The sequence below is a fragment of the Lactuca serriola genome, chromosome 6, assembly GCF_051521515.1.
Source record: "Lactuca serriola cultivar US96UC23 chromosome 6, Lser_US96UC23_V15, whole genome shotgun sequence".
Taxonomy (NCBI): domain Eukaryota; kingdom Viridiplantae; phylum Streptophyta; class Magnoliopsida; order Asterales; family Asteraceae; genus Lactuca; species Lactuca serriola.
The window spans coordinates 130,241,825-130,250,859 of NC_136413.1; the positions used below are offsets into that span (position 1 = coordinate 130,241,825).

The following is a 9,035-nucleotide window of genomic DNA, read 5'->3' on the forward strand; positions in this document are numbered from 1 at the left end:
CACTTTGATCGGTTCATATTTACACGTTGAAGTTTGTTAGTTCCATGTTTTAGTTAGTTGCCTTAGGGGCTATTTTTCTACTTTGTTTCTACTTGACTATGTATCTGGTAATTAGTTATTTAAGATAATTCAAGAAATAATCAAAAGTTAGGGTGTGTTTTATGGAATTAATCATGAAATTTTGGGTTTTGGAAAATGACCACGAGATCTGTAGAGGCGGTTGTGCGGATCCCTTTAATCCTCTGAGGAACGATGCAAGATACTGAGGAAATGACTTACCAGCATTAAATGACAAAAAAAATTGTGGCTATAATGGTTGTATAGAGGTGGCTCTACAGATGCATTGTACACCTCTGCGGGTCGATAATCGTCTGAAGAACCATCGAAAACGGGGTAAAATCGGAAAAACTGCAGTTAACTACCAATTCCTCAGAGATATTATAGATCCACAGAGGTGTAAAATGAATCCGCAGAGCCACATCTATAGAACCATTATAACCATAATTGTTTTTTTGTCATTTAGTGGTGTCGCGTCATTTCCTCAGTACAATGCATCATTTCTCAAATCTCAAAGGATTAAAGGGATCCGCATTTTCCAAAACTCAAAATTTCATGGTTAATTAATTCCTTAAAACACTACTAACTTTTGGTTATTTCAAGCATTTTCACTAGTTATTTTGTTTCTTTTAAGTACTTTGTATTTCCCTTGTTTTGAAATACACATGCATAGATGATACGTTCAGCAGAGAACTGTGTGATCACTGTGTTCCTTCATCAACAGACCTGAGGGCGTACTTGGTGGATTGTGGACTTGTTATGATTACACACTATAAAAAATTAAAGACGACACACTTTCTAAAAATGGGTACTATACACCTTCAACTTACGATATCATAGCTAGCTACTACTGTTAGCCATCGTAGCCCCAGAAGAACCTACTTCAAGGGGATCTGTGGTTGTGTTGTACATGGGTATCGGCATCCTTAATGGAAGTTGTGGGATTGCACCATCGAACATGAGCATATGAATTGCTTGTCGTATGGATGGCCGCATATTCTGTTCAGGGTGCGCACACCATAACCCCACCTTCATCAAACACTCGACCTGTGTAACATCAAACTCATTGTTCAGGATCTGGTCGACACCGTAAAGCAGCTTACCTTTCTCGTATAAGCCCCAAACCCACTTAACCAACCCAAGATCCAAATGTGGATCAACTCTATCCGTTGCCTTTCGCCCACAAACAATCTCTAATGCAACCACCCCAAAGCTATAGATATCCGACTCTTTACTTGCCTTCCCTGTTGTTAAGTACTCAGGGCACATGTAACCGAGAGTTCCAGCTAAAGCAGTTGTTTTTATACCCTGTTCGGGGTCCATGAGTCGAGCCAATCCGAAGTCTCCAAGCTTCACGTTAAATCCTGAATCAAGCATGATGTTGCTCGTTTTGACATCTCGATGCACCACACAATGTTCACACTCTTCATGGAGGTAGAACAATGCAGAAGCTACACCTGTAGCGATCTTGTACCTTACACCCCACTCAAGGATACTTTTTTTGTAGAAGAGATGAGAGTCGAGGCTCCCGTTTGACAAAAACTCGTAGACAAGACAGAATTGTGTTTGATCATGGTACCAACCAACGAGTTGCACCAAGTTTCGGTGTATTAACCTGCTAATGATCTTTACTTCGGCTAGGTACTCTTTCTTTCCCTGTTTTGAACCCTGTGAAATTTTCTTGACAGCAACTTGCATGCGTTCACGGGATAAGTATCCCTTGTAGACACACCCGAATCCTCCTTCGCCCAACTTCTGATCAGCAGAGAAGTTGTTGGTAGCTAACATGAGATTCTCATAAGAAAATCGCTTAGGTCCCGCTCCTCTTTCAAGATCATCATTTGTCGATGTCAAAGCAACTGTCTCCAATGAGTTTTGACTAGGCTTATCTTCTTTACGCCAAAATAAAGCCCATGTTATTATGACTCCTACAGCTACAACACCCAGAGGGACCGTTAAGCCCACTACTAGTTTCCTTTTCTTTGACGTATCTTCAATTTTATGAACTATATTATTTAAGCTTGAATTGAACTTCCAGTATTGAAGGGTATGTCTCTCAGTAGATGTACCTGTGGCAGCAGAAAAATCCAATTGTGACCCACTCGGGAAGAACTTTCCTGAGGTCAACTCGATATAAAAGACTGGTATTCTCTCCAGAAGTATTATCAGTCCTATATCGCCAAGACACGTTCAGCATCTGGGTGTTAGCATTGTATGAAACCCAAACATCAGCAGGATCCCCGCTGTGCAAACTAGCATTCCAAGCGGTTGAATTATCAGATTCAAGCCAGTTCGTGTTGATACCCACGTGTTGAAATGGAGGATCCCAGGTGTTATTCTTAGAATCAAACTCAACATAAATTATTTTGTTTTGGGACAATTTGTTGTAACTTGTGTTGAACAAGCCTAAATTGCCAGCATCTGAATTCGGTGGGATTTGGAAGCCAACCGGAGCAAGAAAGAAAGCAAAGCCATGGCCAGGGTCTGCTAAAGGTTGCGTCTTGATGATGAAAGTGAAATGAGTGGTGAAATCTGTGAGCTTGTTAGATTTGCTGTCCCATATCTGGACTGCATCTGCGTAATTGGCATGGCCAACACGATTGAAAATATTGACTTCGTTGAATTCAATGGCTCCACCAGAGGGTTTGGTAGCACCTGAATATACTATACGAGTTTCGCCCACACGAAAACTAGTGAACTCGAAGTACACTGATTCAGACAATGGCAGGAAGAACAGGGAGGAATAGACGAAGAAAATAATACTACAAATTTGTCGTCGTCGAAATGAGGAACACCAGAAACAGGTAGACATGATGATGAAAGGAATGTCGAATGTGTGTTGAAATGCCACCTAAACATGTCGTTAAATACCACCATACTGTACCTAAAATATTGATATGGTCGACATCTTGATAATCAAGTTTGAACTAACACCTTAGTTTTATATATTTATATAATATACTATCTTTACGTTTAACTAGACGGCATTGTAAATTAAAGTACTTGAGGACCCACATAAAATCCTTTGTTATCTCGTACCACTTCATTCGCATGCTGCGTCCAGGTTTCTGTTAGAAAAGAATTTTATTTTATTTTCTTCGATTTTTTATTGTAAATTGTAAAACAAGGAGTAAAGACGTGCGTAGCAAAATTTGACGCTTTGGTTCGAGTTTTATGCCTAAGAAGTATCAATAATGGACCTGAGGCAGCCTTGTCCGACTATCAACCCATATGTGAGAGGTCTAGACATGAGCAAAAGTTCTTGTCAGGGACCGGTGAAAGACCAAGACAGAACTCGTCTAAAACAAGCCTGGTTCCAAAAAAATAAGATTGGGCTGGACCAAGGCTGCTAGGTAATAGTCTGAAAAATAAGATCGAATTGTTCCGAAACTAGCCCCAAATACGATCGGACCATTCAGAGAACGACGTGAGACCAATACAAGACCCCAAGACCAGTTTAAAGTAGACCCAAAATAAATGTTTATATGCTAATTACATATTTTTTTTAATCACACAACCACTACAACGAAATGCCAGTTAGTGACGAAAATGATTGGTCACTAACAATTGAAAGAGTCGTCACTAATAATTTAGTGACCAAACTTTGGGTCGTCACTTAGTTCGTCACTAGAGGTCCGTCACAAAAATTGATCAGTGACCAAATTCTAAAGTGGTCATTATATAGTGACTAAATATACTCGTCACTACATCTATGGCGACCATTTTGTTATTAAATGTGATTACTAATCAATGTAAGTCGTCACTGTTTTATCTAATTAGGGATCATAAAGTCATTGTTTTATCCGATTAGTGACCTTAGAAAGTCGTCAATTTCTTATCCAATTAGTGACCACATAAATTATCACTAATTTATCCAATTACCGACCATAAAAATTCGTCATTGATTTTTATTATTATATTTTTTATTAAACCGGTTTAAATAACTATCATGGAACAAGTCAATAGTAAAGTTTCCAAATTTAAACGAACCCACTCTATAAAGTATTCTCAATTTATAAAAAGAAAAAATCCGGGAAAATTATTTTCCACTTGACTCAGTCTTATCTATTATGTTATACAATAATTTCATTTGCTTTGTAATGATCCTTTGAATAATGTGTATGAAATAGCATTGCAAAACATTAATCTATTACTCTTTAAATGATGCCCAAACAAAGATGTCATATCAGTCTGCAATACATTTATAAACTTTCGGTTAACAAAATTCACTTTTTTTATTCGACTAGAATCCATTAGTCAAAGAAACATACAACAGTCAAAGTTGCCTCACAACCCTTATACCATGCTTTACTGTAGCAAGATCTAAGGCCTAGAACAACAAATGTTTTACACCATATTTATATAAAATAAAAAGATAACAATTATAGTTACCTTAATTATTAAGATATACCTAATCCATGTCTTCACATGTCAAGACTCTAAATATAAATATATATAGGGAACACTTGCAACAATATAAAGTGAATAAATCGGTTATAGAAAATAATACAAATGTGAGAACGAAGAACATCAAACTATGATTGGTTTTTAGTAATATAAAGTTAAAAGTAATATGAATTAAGGCGAGCAGAACGGACCCAGATGCAGTTGAATTAGCAACAACATTATAGTGGGCGCTATCACAACTTACCTATCAAATCACAAAGAAAAATATCCAATTTATGCTTCATTGTGATGATTTTCATGTAAGATATTTCACACCATAGCATTTATACACAGGATTGCATTTTATTTAGCCGATTTTACAAGATTTTCAGCTAGTAAACCAATATCAAAACAACTTGGAACCCACAACAACTAATATTACGAACATATGATACGGCTGGTGACATGGAACTGAGAAGGTCGAACCGGTTGGTGGTCAAACCAGTTTGGAAGAAGGATTATCACATGGAGTGATAATGACACGTGACTTGGAAGAATCCACATTTAGTTTAGTTTGTTTAGTGGATAAGTACTTGTTTTGAATTTTTGTTTGGATTATGTTTTGGTGATTATTTAAGCTAATTAGAATCACAAGTCACGTAGACTTGATTTTGGCAAATTCTTATTCTCTTTTCTTTACCTTTCTGTGTAGAGTACGTGTTCACACGAAGAACACAACCTTGGTACACTATCTAGGTGCATCAATTGGTGGTTTCATTGAGAGCATGGATGAACAGGAAATTCGATTCTTTCTCAAGGAGCAAGCGGATTCGATTCACACACAACTTGATGCCTTAACCAAAGAACTCAAAGCTACTAAGAACCATCCTGGACCAAAGCATCCTTGCGTTGGACTCACCATCCTACGCTCTATGAAATTGGACGTGCCCAAGTTCAATAGGACAAATCAAGAATGTTGGCTTTTCACCATTACTGAGTACTTCGACCTACACAACACTGCAGCTGACCAGCGCCTTCGCATCATTGGGTTTAACCTAGAAGGTGAAGCATCCAAATGGTTCTGCTACATGACTCGAAACGAGTTACTCTCCATGTGGGACAGTTTATGGACAACATCCGCACCCGTTTTGGTCGGTCCAAATTTGAAGACCCCCAAGGCGCTCTCTCTAAATTACTCCAGACTGGCACTATGGCTCAATACCAGTCTGATTTCGAGAAATTGATGAATCGAGTCAACAACATCAGTTAAGGTTTGCTTATCTCTTTTTACACCTCTGGCCTTAAACTGAATCTGCACCGTGAGCTCCTCTTTGCTAAACCTCCCACTCTGGTCGAAGCATTTGCACTTGCCCCCCTCTCTGAAGTCTGATCTGAAGATCAGTGGTCACAACCAACACCAAAAAAATCCACCGCTAACCCTAATCGGACTAACACGTCGTTTAGCCCAGTCATGGGTCGATCCACATTCGCTAAACCTAACGCCACCCTACCTGCCTTGCTACCAGCCCCATCTACACCAAAATTAAGCCCAATTGTGACACCGTCAATCAATAAAGTCACAACACCCTACTCATCAAATGGATTACCCCAACAGCACGACAAGAGCGAATATGTAAAGGTCTCTATTTTAATAGTGACAACAAATGGGTCAAGGAACCAAATACCCTGGATGACTTTTATTGATGATATCCACTGAAGACGACGACACTGAGGGGTACCGCTTGGAATTGGAGACTGACGACGTGGGGGAAACGGCCGACATCTCCATACTCAATTCACTCGCTGATCCTGGGAGCCCAAGGTCGCTGCAGCTCTGGGGTACAGTTGGGGTTATGCGGTGTACGTCCTAATCGACAATGGGAGTACACATAATTTTGTTCAGCCCACCACAGTCGAAAAGATGAACATTACGGTCAAAACAACCATGGATTTCAGGGTCTACATCGGCAGTGGTGAGACACTTTTGTGTAACAATGAACGCTCACAGGTCATCCTTGTCATGCAAGGAGTGTCGTTGGTGATAGGCATATACATTCTACCTATAAAGGGTGCTGATGTCATACTAAGGATTCAATGGCTACAACAGTTGGATAAAGTGGCACATGATTATGCTTTGCAAACTATGGAATTCATTCACGAGTGTAAACATGTCATGATCATGTTAGAGGAGTCACTCTGTATGAAACGCATTAGCTTACAACAAATGTAAGTCTTGTTAGACACCAATGACATTTATGGAGTTTATGAACTTATGGGGTTCCACATCTACCGACCAACGATGACCCGGTCAAGACACCGCCACAACAACTCCCCACTGAAATCAGCGACCTCCTCAAGACCTTCAATGACTTGTTCTATGTACCAACATCCCTCCCATCTCTTCGCATAATCGATCACCGGATTCATTTATTGCCAAGCACCAAGCCAGTTAATGTGCGACTGTACCGTAACCCGCGTCATCAAAAAAGGGAAATTGAGAGATGCTTGATCAAGGTATTATCCGCTTTAGTCAAAGCCCATTCTGGTCTCCTGTTTTGTTGGTAAAAAAAAGATGGCACTTATAGAATTTGTGTAGACTATCGGCTCTTAATGCGATTAACGTCAAGGACAAGTTCCCTATCCCTACCGCTGATGAAATGTTTGATGAACTCGGGGTGCATTGGTTTTTACCAAACTTGACGAACTCAAGACGGAAACTTTCAAACTTGAAGAATTGCATCACCTTCACTAGCAGCTGGATCATGGCAACATATTGCCTGGTTTTTCAGGTCATAACGGTATTCTTCTGTATTCAGGCCATTAGTTCTAGGGAAGCGACTCCAAACTTAAAGACAAATTGTTGCATGAGTTTCATGAAACACCAAGTGCGGGTCACAGAGGCACTAAGAAAATGATGGTAAGGTTGTCAGCCTTCTTCTTTTGGAAAGGAATGCGCAAGTCAGTGGATGAGTTTGTTAAATTTTGTATTTTCTGTCAACAAACTAAATATTCAACAAAAAGCCACGGGCGGCTATTTACAACCACTACTAACATCGGGTGTCGTGTAGGAGGACATGATCATGGATTTCATTACTAGGTTATCACTATCAAATAGCGCCACTGTTAACTTGGTGGTAGTTGATAGATTGAAGAAGTATGCACACTTTGGTACCTTGCCCACTAGTTATAATGCTACACAAGTTGCTAAACTTTTCATGGAAATTATGGTTAAACACCATGGATATCCGCACACGGTGATGTCAGATCAGGATGCTATTTTTTGTCACCAAGCTCTTGAACATTTGTTTCATTTAAGTGGTACCACTCTCAACTATAGTACGGCTTACCATCTGCAAACATTTGTGATTCTCACAATGTGTTGCGCAATGGTGAACCTATTCATCAAGTGTTGGTACAATAGACAGGTCGGTCACCAACTGAAGCGACTTGGAAGTATTTGGAAGAATTTCAAGGGGCTTATCCTACGTGCCACCCTGAGGACAAGTTGTTTTCTGAAGGAGAAGGGAATGATATGGGTGGAGACATTGAACTGAGAAGGTCGAACCAGTTGGTGGTCAAACCAGTTTAGCAGAAAGATTATCACATGGAATGATAATGACACGTGACTTGGAAGAATCCACATTTAATTTATTTTGTTTTGATCATATATGGTAGAATAGAAGTTAGATTGAATAAGTGGGTAAGTACCTGTTTTCAATTCTTGTTTGGATTATGTTTTGGTGATTATTTAGGGTAGTTAGAATCATAAGTCACACAGACTTGATTTTGGCAAATTCTTCATATTTTTTCACTATATTTCTGTGTGGAGTACGTGTTTACTCGAAGAACACAGCCTTGATACACTATCTAGGTGTATCAACATAACAATGTTAGTCAATAATCCAAGTAGCATAAAAAGGTTAATAAAATGACATTAAGAAGATGTAATTTAGCCTTACTTATATATATAAGGGAGATAACACGTAAATCAACATCTAATTCTCTAACATTCAATATTTATTAAATGTCTACAAAGCACCGTCCATTAAAGGCCTTGTGACGATTTCATTAAACCTTGCAACACATATGCATCAAGATGCATCAATGAAACTACTTGAAAAGGTAAAATAAACTAGAGATAACAAGAACAACAAGATTATGGTGAAAAAAAAAACTGGAAAGTTAAACCATTGAGAATATTCATCCAATTCTCCAAAAAGAAGGTCGATTTTTGTTGTAACTAAAAAATAAAATGTTTCAAAACTATCAGTTTTCTTTATATGACAAAGATAAATAAAAAGATAAAATATATATGATATTAGAAATAGTTAAATGAAAGAAATAGCAATGAACTTGTAATATCTAGGGAATTAGGTATTTCTGAATTTAACCCTAAGTATGAAATTTAGTAGTATTTAGCCCTTGTGTATGAGAAAGTTTGCAAATGACCCATAGTGGCATATTTGTAATTTTGGGCCGATGGGTTGTACGATGGGCTTACGTTGCATATGTTGGCTATACATGCATGGGCTTAGTACATTGGGCGTACACAGAGAATGTGTGCAAGATCATAAAACCATAATCCTTAGGGT

The 9,035-nt window shown here is 38.7% G+C and overlaps 1 pseudogene; it reads right to left on the reverse strand.

Moving 5' to 3' along the window:
• Positions 1-792: 792 nt before the first annotated feature.
• LOC145058518 (L-type lectin-domain containing receptor kinase IX.1 pseudogene) lies at positions 793-2,870 on the reverse strand (annotated as a pseudogene).
• Between the last annotated feature and the right edge of the window lie 6,165 nt (positions 2,871-9,035).